Source organism: Panthera onca, chromosome D4 (assembly GCF_046562875.1).
Source record: "Panthera onca isolate mPanOnc1 chromosome D4, mPanOnc1 haplotype 2, whole genome shotgun sequence".
Lineage (NCBI taxonomy): Eukaryota > Metazoa > Chordata > Mammalia > Carnivora > Felidae > Panthera > Panthera onca.
In genome coordinates this window covers 37,702,522-37,715,336 of record NC_138351.1, presented here as the reverse complement: position 1 = coordinate 37,715,336, position 12,815 = coordinate 37,702,522, and the positions used below count along the sequence as shown (strand labels likewise).

The 12,815-nt window shown below is 38.0% G+C and overlaps 1 pseudogene; it reads left to right on the top strand.

Annotated features, from left to right (window-relative positions):
• The first annotated feature begins 11,635 nt into the window (after positions 1-11,635).
• On the top strand, positions 11,636-12,301 carry LOC132663395 (proteasome subunit alpha type-7 pseudogene; annotated as a pseudogene).
• The last annotated feature ends 514 nt before the right edge of the window (positions 12,302-12,815 follow it).

The following is a 12,815-nucleotide window of genomic DNA, read 5'->3' as shown; positions in this document are numbered from 1 at the left end:
AAATAGTGTTTATTTATTTTTGAGTCTGAGAGAAACAGAGTGCAAGAGGGGGAGGGGCAGAGAGAGAGAGTGAGACAGAGAATTTGAAGAAAGCTCCAGGTTCTGAGCTGTCAGCACAGAGCCTGACATGGGGTTTGAAACCACAAACCATGAGATCATGACCTGAGGCAAAGTCAGATGCTTAACCAACTGAGCCACCCCGGTGTCCCAAGCTAAAGCTGGCTTTTAATGTGGTTTTTGCTAAATTAATATAGCCACTGTGAAAAATATTATGGAAATTTCTCAAAAAATTAAAAAAATATAAATGCCATAGGATCTAATAATTCCACTATTATTAATCCAAAGAACACAAGAATACTAATTCAAAAAGATATGCACTCTTATCTTAACTGCAGCACTATTTATAATGGCTAGGGTATGGAAGCAATGTAAGTGCCCATTGATAGACGAATATCATAAAAAAGGTAAGAATGTGCATGAAGGGTACTATGCTAAGTGAAATAAGTCAGACTGAGAAAGAAAAAAATACCATGTGATTTTACTCATGTAGAATCAAAAAATAAAAAAAAAAAATGAACAAACAAAAAGGAGAATCAGAGCTATAACTACAGAGAACAAACTTAGGGTTGCCAGAGGTATAAGAGGTTGGGCAAATGGGTGAAAGTGGGTGGTAAATACAGGCTTCCAGTTATGGCATAAATAAGTCACAGGATTAAGGCACAGCATAAGGAATATAGTCAATTATATTGTAATAGTAATGTATGGGGTGAGATGGTACCTACACTTGTGAATACAGCATAATGTATAAACCTCTCCAATCACTACTTGTACACCTGAAACTAATGTAACATTGTGTGTCAACTAAACTTAAAACAAAACAAAAAATAATAAACAGAGGACCAAGAGTTTAAAGAAGCTGTAAGTATAATAGTAACCATTAAAACAAAAATATAAACCTTCTTAAAAATTATAAACAAAATAGCTAACAATGGACATCTCATAGAAAAATAAACAGGAAATACAACATAATAACAATAATAAAATAAAGCTGCTTTTGCTATGGGCTAAGACGGAGAAACAATTTTGAGAGCTTTGAGATGAAACGCAAAAGTTGAAGTCCAAGATAAGGTGGGAATCTGGTAAACAATCCTCTACTTATACGTAATTATATAAACTGCACAGCTGGTCCCTGAAGTAAACTTAAAGCAGAATTGAAGTAGGTCTTGCAGACACAGAATCCTGACTTCAAAACACTTTGATAGTTCAGGAAATTTCAAGTTGTGAAATTGGCTTACAGTGATTTTAGATTACTCATTCCATCATATGGCTTTAGTGCAAAAGAAAATTCTCCTGAAGAAACGTATTATTTTTCTTGTTCTCAAAATGTGTCACAAAAACTTCTAAAATACAGTGCCTAATACACATTTAAAATAATCTAGGCATAAAATAAAGTAAATCATTGTGTCTGAGAACCAAGAGAAATTATCAACAGCTGATAGGAGCTCACTAAAATACTTTGTAGTAAAGGACATTCTTTCTATTGGGGAGATAAGTTGAATTTAAAAATGTCACCAAGACACTAGAAAATATAAACATACATTGCATATTTGCAAAAAAGCCAACTACAAATTGTAAAAATAGAATATACACTAATCAAGACTAAGAACTCAATAAGTACGATTAATAGCAGTGTTCGAATAAAAAAAAATTCCAGATTTAAACACACAGGAACAAAACGATTGAAAAATTGTGACGAAGGAAGAAGCATGGAAAATCTAGTGAGAAAATATAACACATATTTATTTGGAGTCAGCAGAAATGGAAAAAAATGTGGAAGAACCAATTTTTTTTTTAATTCATGGGAGTTTCCTCTAATTGATAAAATACAGCATCTGTAGATTCAAGAAGCCAAATGAATACAAAAGCAGTAAGTAAAATCTATATACAAAAGCATTATATGAACCTAAAGAAATCATACACAAAGAGAAATTTAAAACAGATTACATTTGGCTTGAAGAAAGGATGATGGCAGCGTAGGAGCACGCTGGGCTCACCGTGTCCTGCTGATCACTTAGATTCCACCTACACCTGCCTAAATAACCCAGAAAACCGCCAGAAGACTAGCAGAATGATTTCTCTCGAGCCAAGTGCAGATGAGAGGCCCACGGAAGGGGGTAGGAAGGGCGGAGAAGCGGTGTGCGCTCAATGGACTAGCGGGAGGGAGCCTGGGTAGAAGGGCAGCCCTCCGGCAAAGCAGAGCCCCCGAGTCTGCTTGCAAAAGTGGAGGGGCTGGATGGAATGTGTTCGGACAGCAAGCGGGACTTAACATCTGGAAGGTTATAAGTTAACAGCTCTGCTCAGAGAGCAGGAGGCCTGGAAGACAACGGGAGGGAGAGCTGTGGAGCCCCCAACGACAGAGCTCAGCTTGGCGGGGAACAAAGGCGCTTGCCAAGGCCATCTCCCCCATCTATCCCCCAGCCAAAATCCCAAAGGGAACCAGTTCCTGTCAGGGAACTTGCTTGCACTGCACAAACACCCAAGGCTCTGCTTCTGCTGATCCATCTCTCTGGCGGCGGGTCTGACTCACTCCTGGTGCCGCAGGGCCCCTCCTGAAGCAGATCACCAAAGGAAAAGTGAACTGAGCCTGCCCCTCCCACCCCTGTGTAACTTGCTGATCCAACCAAGCTAATACCCTAGATCCCCAACACCACAAGCCTGGCAGTGTGCAAGTAGCCCAGAGGAGCCACGCCACACCACAGTGAAACCCGCCCCTAGGAGAGGGGAAGAGGAGGTACACACCAGTATGACTGTGGCCCCAGTGGTGGGCTGAGGGCAGACAACAGATCTGACTATGGCCGCCCACCAATGCAAGTTATTCAAGACAGCACAGGGGAGTGCCCTGCAGTTCTGCACCATTCCAGGGACTATCCAAAATGACTAAACAGAAGAATTCCCCTCAAAAGAATCTCCAGGAAATGACGACAACTAATGAATTGATCAAAAAGGATTTAAACAATATAACAGAAAGTGAATTTAGAATAATAGTCATAAAATTAATCGCTGGGCTTGAAAACAGTATACAGGACAGCAGAGAATCTATCACTACAGAAATCAAGGGACTAAGGAACAGCCAGGGGGAGCTAAAAAAATGCTAAAAGTGTGCTGCAAAATAATATGGAGATGACCACAGATCGGATTGAAGAGGCAGAGGAGAGAATAGGTGAACTAGAAGATAAAATTATGGAAAAAAGGAAGCTGAGAAAAAGAGATAAAAAAAAATCCAGGAGTATGAGGGGAAAATTAGAGAACTAAGTGATGCACTAAAGAGAAATAATCTACGCATAATTGGTATTCCAGAGGAGGAAGAGGGAGGGAAAGGTGCTGAAGGTGTACTTGAAGAAATTATAGCTGAGAACTTCCCTGAACTGGGGAAGGAAAAAGGCATTGAAATCCAGGAGGCACAGAGAACTCCCTTCAGACGTAACTTGAATCGATCTTCTGCACGACATATCATAGTGAAACTGGCAAAATATAAGGATAAAGAGAAAATTCTGAAAGCAGCTAGAGATAAATGTGCTCTAACATATAAAGGGAGACCTATAAGACTCGTGACGGAACTCTCTACTGAAACTTGGAAGGTCAGAAAGGAATGGCAGGAGATCTACAATGTGAAGAACAGAAAAAATATGCAGCCGAGAATCCTTTATCCAGCAAGTCTGTCATTTAGAATAGAAGGAGAGATAAAGGTCTTCCCAAACAAACAAAAACTGAAGGAATTCGTCACCACTAAACCAGTCCTACAAGAGATCCTAAGGGGGATCCTGTGAGACAAAGTACCAGAGACATCCCTATAAGCATAAAACATACAGACATCACAATGACTCTAAACCCATATCTTTCTATAATAACACTGAATGTAAATGGATTAAATGTGCCAACCAAAAGACATAGGGTATAGAATGGATAAAAAAACAAGACCCATCTATTTGCTGTCTACAAGAGACTCATTTTAGACCTGAGAACACCTTTAGATTGAGAGTGAGGGGGTGGAGAACTATTTATCATGCTCCTGGAAGCCAAAAGAAAGCTGGAGTAGCCATACTTATATCAGACAAACTAGACTTTAAATTAAAGGCTGTAACAAGAGATGAAGAAGGGCATTATATAATAATTACAGGGTCTATCCATCAGGAAGAGCTAAAAATTATAAATGTCTATGTGCTGAATACGGGAGCCCCCAAATATATAAAACAATTACTCACAAACATAAGCAACCTTATTGATCAGAATGTGGTCATTGCAGGGGACTTTAACACTCCACTTACAGAAATGGATAGATCATCTAGACACACAGTCAATAAAGAAACAAGGGCCCTGAATGATACATTGGATCAGATGGACTTGACAGATATATTTAGAACTCTGCATCCCAAAGCAACAGAATATACTTTCTTCTCGAGTGCACATGGAACATTCTCCAAGATAGATCATATACTGGGTCACAAAACAGCCCTTCATAACTATACAAGAATGGAGATCATACCATGCACACTTTCAGACCACAATGCTATGAAGCTTGAAATCAACCACAGGAAAAAGTCTGGAAGACCTCCAAAAGCATGGAGGTTAAAGAACACCCTACTAAAGAATGAATGGATCAACCAGGCAATTAGAGAAGAAATTAAAAAATATATGGAAACAAACAAAAATGAAAATACAACAATCCAATTGCTTTGGGATGCAGCGAAGGCAGTCCTGAGAGGAAAATACATTGCAATCCAGGCCTATCTCCAGAAACAAGAAAAATCCCAAATACAAAATCTAACAGCACACCTAAAGGAAATAGAAGCAGAACAGCAAAGACATCCTAAACCCAGCAGAAGAAGAGAAATAATAAAGATCAGAGCAGAAATAAACAATATAGAATCTAAAAAAACTGTAGAGCAGATCAATGAAACCAAGAGTTGGTTTTTTGAAAAAATAAACAAAATTGATAAACCTCTAACCAGGCTTCTCAAAAAGAAAAGGGAGATGACCCAAATAGATAAAATCATGAATGAAAATGGAATTATTACAAACAATCCCTCAGAAATACAAGCAATTATCAGGGAATACTATGAAAAACTATATGCCAACAAACTGGACAACCTGGAAGAAATGGACAAATTACTAAACACCCACACACTTCCAGAACTCAAACTGGAGGAAATAGAAAGCTTGAACAGACCCATAACCAGCCAAGAAATTGAATCAGTCATCAAAAATCTCCCAACAAATAAGAATCCAGGACCAGATGGCTTCCCAGGGGAGTTCTATCAGATGTTTAAAGCAGAGATAATACCTATCCTTCTCAAGCTATTCCAAGAAATAGAAAGGGAAGAAAAACTTCCAGACTCATTCTATGAAGCCAGTATTACTTTGATTCCTAAACCAGACAGAGACTCAGTAAAAAAAGAGAACTTCAGGCCAATATCCCTGATGAATATGGATGCAAAAATTCTCAATAAAATACTAGCAAATAGAATTCAACAGCATATAAACAGAATTATTCACCATGATCAAGTGGAATTCATTCCTGGGATGCAGGGCTGGTTCAACATTCGCAAATCAATCAATGTGATACATCACATTAATAAAAGAAAAGATAAGAACCATATGATCCTGTCAATCGATGCAGAAAAAGCATTTGACAAAATTCAGCGTCCCTTCTTAATAAAACCCCTTGAGAAAGTTGGGATAGAAGGAACATACTTACACATCATAAAAGCCATTTATGAAAATCCCACAACTAATATCATCCTCAATGGGGAAAAACTGAGAGCATTTTCCCTGAGATCAGGAACACGACAGGGATGCCCACTCTCACTGTTGTTGTTTAACATAGTGTTGGAAGTTCTAGCATCAGCAATGAGATAACAAAACGAAATCAGAGGCATCAAAATTGGCAAAGATGAAGTGAAGCTTTCGCTTTTTGCAGATGACATGATATTGTACATGGAAAATCCAATAGACTCCACCAAAAGTGTGCTAGGACTGATACATGAATTCAGCAAAGTTGCAGGATACAAAATCAATGTACAGAAATCAGTTGCATTCTTATACACTAACAATGAAGCAACAGAAAGACAAATAAAGAAACTGATCCCATTCACAAATGCACCAAGCATAAAATACCTAGGAATAAATCTAACCAAAGATGTAAAATATCTGTATGCTGAAAACTATTGAAAGCTTATGAAGGAAATTGAAGAAGATATAAAGAAATGGAAAGACATTCCCTGCTCATGGATTGGAAGAATAAACATTGTCAAAATGTCAATACTACCCAAAGCTATCTACACATTCAATGCAATCCCAATCAAAATTGCACCAGCATTCTTCTCAAAGCTAGAACAAGCAATCCTAAACTGTGTATGGAACCACAAAAGACCCCGAATAATCAAAGTAATATGGAAGAAGACGACCAAAGAGGAAGGCATCACAATCCCAGACTTTCGCCTCTACTCCAAAGCTGTTATCATCAAGACAGCATGGTATTGGCACAAAAATAGACACATAGACCAATGGAATAGAATAGAGACTCCAGAATTGTACCCACAGAAGTATAGCCAATTAATCTCTGACAAAGCAGGAAAGAATATCCAATGGAAAGACAGTCTCTTTCACAAAAGGTGCTGGAGAACTGGACAGCAACATGCAGAAAGTTGAAAGTAGATCACTTTCTCACACCTTTCACAAAAATAAACTCAAAATGGATAAAGGACCTGAATGTGAGACAGGAAACCATCAAAACCCTAGAGGAGAAAACAGGAAAAGACGTCTCTTACCTCAGCTGTAGTAATTTCTTACTTGACACATCCCCAAAGCAAGGGAATTAAAAGCAAAAATGAACTATTGGGACCTCATGAAGATAAAAAGCTTCTGCACAGCAAAGGAAACAATCAACAAAACTAAAAGGCAACCAACAGAATGGGAGAAGATATTTGCAAATGACATATCGCACAAAGGGCTAGTATCCAAAATCTATAAAGAGCTCACCAAACTCCACACCTGAAAAACAAATAATCCAGTGAAGAAATGGGCAGAAAACATGAATAGACACATGTCTAAAGAAGACATCTGGATGGCCAACAGGCACATGAAAAGATGCTCAACGTCGCTCCTCATCAGGGAAATACAAATCAAAACCACACTCAGATATCATCTCATGCCAGTCAGAGTGGCCAAAATGAACAAATCAGGAGACTATAGATGCTCGAGAGGATGTGGAGAAACGGGAACCCTCTTGCACTGTTTGTGGGAATGCAAACTGGTGCAGCTGCTCTGGATAACTGTGTGGAGTTTCCTCAAAAAATTAAAAATAGACCTACCCTATGACCCAGCAATAGCACTGCTAGGAATTTACCCAAGGAATACAGGAGTACTGATGCATAGGGGCACTTGTACCCCAATGTTTATAGCAGCACTCTCAACAATAGCCAAATTGTGGAAAGAGCACAAATGTCCATCAACTGATGAATGGATAAAGAAATTGTGGTTTATATACACAATGGAGTACTACGTGGCAATGAGAAAGAATGAAATATGGCCTTTTGTAGCAACGTGGATGGTACTGGAGAGTGTTATGCTAAGTGAAATTAGTCATACAGAGAAAGACAGATACCATATCTGTTCACTCTTATTCAGATCTGAGAAACTTAACAGGAACCCATGGGGAAGGGGAAGGAAAAAAAAAAAAAAAAAAAAAAGGTTAGAGTGAGAGAGAGCCAAAGCATAAGAGACTGTTCAAAACTGAGAACAAACTGAGGGCTGATGGGAGGTGGGAGGGAGGGGAGGGTGGGTGAAGGGTATTGAGGAGCGCACCTTTGGGATGAGCACTGGGTGTTGTATGGAAACCAATTTGACAATAAATTTCATATATTGGAAAAAAAAAACAGATTGCATTTAAGTTAGCCACATTTAACAACCATTAGGCTATTAGATGACTTGTAATAGAATGGAAGCAAGACAGCAGGAAGATAATATTTTAAATACATAGGTTGAGATAATTGCCAACCACAAGTTTTAAACACAGCAAGAAATAGTATTCAAGAATGGATGTGAAAAAATGGCATTTCTAGATAAACAAATTCTGGTAACATCCACCGTCAGCAAACCTGTCATAAAATGAATATTTTGAGCTTTCTTCAGGAAGAAGAAAAATCATCTCAGTTGTCAGTTTGGAGATGCAGAAAGGAATGGAGAGCAACAGAAATAAGCAAGTATACTTTCACCAAGATACTCAGATTCTGGGCCATAAGACATACTTCAACAAACGTAAAATAATTGGAATCATACAATGTCTGCTCTCAGACCACAGTGGAATTTAACTAGAAAACAGTAACAGAAAAATGGAAAGTCCCCAAATATGTGGAGAATAAATAACGTGATACTAAAGTAAGACATGGGTCAACAAAGCAATCAAAAGAGAAATTTTAAAATATTTTGAACAAAATGAAAATTGAAAGTACAACTTATTAATTTATTTGGGATTCAGTGAAAGCAGTAGTTAGAGGGAAGTTTACAACACTGAAAACATATATCAGAAAAAAAAAGATATAAAATCAGTATCTAAATTCCCCTTAAGAAACCAGAAAAAGAAAAGCAAGCTAAATCCAAAGTAAGCAGAAGAAAATAAGTAATAACAACAGAATCACTGAAATTTAAACAGGAAATCAATAGAGAAAAATCAGTGAAACTAAAACCCACTTCTTTGAAATGATCAATAAAATTGACAAGCCTCTGGCCAGACTAACAAAGAAAAAAAAGTACACAAATTGTTAAGATCATAAATGAAAGAGAGGCCATTACTACAGGTCCCATGGACATTAAGAGGATGATCAAGGAATACTACGAACATTATACCCACAAATACTCTATATCCACAGATGTAATAACCTACATAAATGGACAAATTCTTTAAAAAGTACAATCTGCCAAAACTCTTATAAGAAATAGACAACTGGGGAGTGCCTGGGTGGCTCAGTCAGTTAAGCTTCTGTCTTCAGCTCAGGTCATGGTCTCCAGGGTTGTGAGTTCGAGTCCTGTGTCAGGCTCTGTGCTGATAGCTCAGAGCCTGGAAACTGCTTCATGTTTTGTCTCCCTCTCTCTCTCTGCCCTTCCCCCACTCACATTCTGTCTCTCTGTCAAAAATAAATAAACATCAAAAAAATAAAAAAAAAGAAAAATAAACAATCACCTGGAATAGGCCTATATCTTAAAGATATTGACTCAATAATTAATAACCTTCCAAAACAGAAGGTACTAGGCCCAAATGAGTTCAGTATTAAATTTTATCAAGGATTCAAGGGAAAAAAACATACGAATTTTCTACTATTTCTTTCAGAGGATAGAAGAAGAAGGACTATTTCCTAACTCCTTCTATGAAGCCAACATTAACTTAATACCAAAAGCAAAGATATTAAAAAAAATCAAATCAATATTACTCCTGAAAATAGATGCAAATATCCTTAAGAAAATAGCAGTGAGTTGAATCTAACAATGTATATGAAGAATTATACAACATGACCCAAGTAGGATTTATGACAAGTTTGTAAGGCTTGTTCAACATTTGAAAATCCTTTAATGGATTCATCACACCAACAGGCTAAAAAACAAAACTCACAGGGGCGCCTGGGTGGCGTAGTCGGTTAAGCGTCTGACTTCAGCTCAGGTCACGATCTCGCAGTCGGTGAGTTCGGGCCCCGCGTCGGGCTCTGGGCTGATGGCTCAGAGCCTGGAGCCTGCTTCCGATTCTGTGTCTCCCTCTCTCTCTGCCCCTCCCCCGTTCAAGCTCTGTCTCTTTCTATCTCAAAAATAAATAAACGTTAAAAAAAAAAAAACTCACATAATCATATCAATAGATGCAGAAAAGGCATTTGCCAAACATAACACCCATTCACAATAAAAAACCTCAGTAAAGTAGGAATAGCAACGAACTTCCTCACACTGAAAAAGAATATCTAAAAAGCATGTAGCTAACATCATGACTAGTGGTGAGAAACTTGAAGCTTTCTCACTAAGATCAGGAACAAAGCAAGGATGCCTCTGGTCACTACTGTTTTTTAACATCACACCTTGCATTAGCAAGGACATTAGCATCCCCCAAAATTCAAATACTTAGGTACAAATCTAACAAAATGTATACAAAATATGCATGATGAAAACTACAAAACTCTTATGAATGCAAAAAAAAAAAAAAAAAAAAAAAACCTAAATAAATGGAGAGATACTCCATGTTCAATAATATGAAGTCTCAATACTGTCAAAATGTCAGTTCTTCCCAACTGATCTCTAGATTCAATGCGGTCCCCATCAAAATCCCAGCAAGTTATTCTGTGGATATTGACTAACTCTGAGGCAAAAGACCCAGAATATTCAACACAATATTGGAGATGAACAAAGTTGGAAGATTGGGCCTACCCACCTCCAAGACTTGTCTTAAAGCTACAGTAATCATGACAATGTGCTGTTGGCAAAATAATACACAAATAGATCAATGAAACCGATCAGAAAAACTAGAAATAGCATCTCGTAAGTGATGAACTTCTGTAGCACAGAGGTTTTTTGGGTCAGTGGAAATCATCTGTTTGAGACCGTAATGGAGGATATATCTCATTATACTTTTGTCCAAATCCACAGAATGTGCAACAACAAGAACAAGCTATAATGTCATAATGGACTTTGGATGTTTAGATGAGATGTCAATGTAGGTTCACCAATCAAAAAAAAAAAAAAAAGTACCATTCTGGTGGAGATGTTGATAATGAGGAAGGCAGTGAACTACTCTAAAACAAACAAACAAACAAAAAAAACCTCTTCATTTAAAAAAGTCATATATATAAATATAAGTGAGCATTGGCTAACTGTCTGTAATGGTAATGCACTATTAGGTTTTAAAAGGATTAGAATAAAAATAGGAAGACATCATTTTAATTGAGGAAATGCATAAAACCAACAGTGTTTGTCCTCCATTCTGTTCCCCCAGATCCTTCCCTCCCCCCCCATGTCTGTTAGCCTCCACTCTTGATTCCCTGAAATTCTTAGCCAAAAATTCTTCATCACTAGCGCATAAAAACCTATGTCCTTTCCACGGGTCAAAGTAAAGCTGAGGCACTGCTTACTTAACTCCAGAGTTACCAGGTGAGACTTTCCCCTTTCAGTTTCCTTGTTATGTCCAAAACATCTTTGCTGTTTCTCCTAAAGCCCTTCTTTAATACATTACCAACAGATGAAACCTAATCTTGAGATCTGCTTCTGTAGAAACCTACCAAAGATAGTTTTCATTTTAGATCTAATAGTTAAACTACTATCATGTTTATGAATGCATGGAAGGGAGTAAAATATCCAAAAAGCATTAACTTTGATCAGTCAAGCTTGCATAGTATAACCTTCAGCCTATGACCAATTCATAGTAAAAGAGTGTATAACTTTCAAACTAAGTGGAAAAATTGAAAGAATAGTAAAAATAATCAAATCAAGAGAATGCAAGAAAGGGGAAGGAAAGAATCATAAAACAGGACAAATAAAAAGTGCATTGTAAGATGATAAATTTAAAATCAGATATAGCACTGTTCCATTATTAATCCTACAAACGATGTTAGCCAAAAAAAAAAAAAAAAAAAAAAAAAAAAAAAAAAAAGCCAAACAATGGAGACAGCGGGCACTGGGTTACAACGTCTGCATGGCATCTTCAAGGCTCGCCTCCGATGCGAAGACAGTCATCGACAGGGCCCGGGCAGAGTGCCAGAGCCGTTAAGTTAGCATGGACGACCTGGTCACCGTGGAGAACATCTCTGGCTACTTTGCCAGTCTGAGGCAGCGCAGGGCATAGGGTGCAGGCTCTTTGGTATCTCTGCCCTGATTGTGAGTTTTGACTTAGAAGGCATCCCCAGACTCTATCAGACTGACCCTTCGGGGGACGTACTGCGCCTGAAAAGTCACTGCTATAGGCTGGGGTGCCATAGGCAAGAGGATTTCCACAGAAGAATTACACCCACAAAGCCATAGAGACAGAGGAGCTGACCTTTAAGCTGGTTATCAAGGTTCTCCTAGAACTGGTTCTGTCTGGCGGCAAAAACACTGAACTGGCTGTCCTGAGAGGAGATCAACCCCTCAAAATTTTAAATCCTGAGGAAATTGAGAAATATGTTGCTGAAATTGAAAAAGGGAAGAAAACGAAGGAAACCAAAGAAAGCATCATAATGACAAAATCTTGTTCCTGGTGTTTTTGAAATTCAGATCATGGGTATTCTCAAAATGACAGGTAGGCATTTTCTTTCCATGTATCTACTGTACAAATGTCCTGCAATAAACGCCCATATTTGTTAAAAAACAAAACAAAACAAAAAAGCAGATACATTGAAAACATTCTGTACTATTCCATTCACATTCAATTTAAAAACAGTTGCACCTAAATCATAGTGTTTAGAGGTTTGTACTTAGATAGTAAAACTATAACAAAGGAAAGCAAGCGATCGCTTCTTGAACTGAGGAAGAAATGCCAGCACAGTGATTTCTTTGAACAGGGAGGGAAGGATTTGTTATTTATAAGGAGGATTATGTTTGATGTCTAATTTTATGCGTCAACTTGACTGAGCTAAGATGCCCAGTTGTTTGGTCAAACACTACTCCAAATGTTGTTGTGATGGTATTTTGTAGATGTGATCAATATTTACAATCAGGTGACTTTAAGTAAAGCAGATTACCTTCTGTAATGAGAGTGGATATCAACCAGTTGAAGGCCTTAAAAACAAAACTGAGGCTTCCTGGAGAAG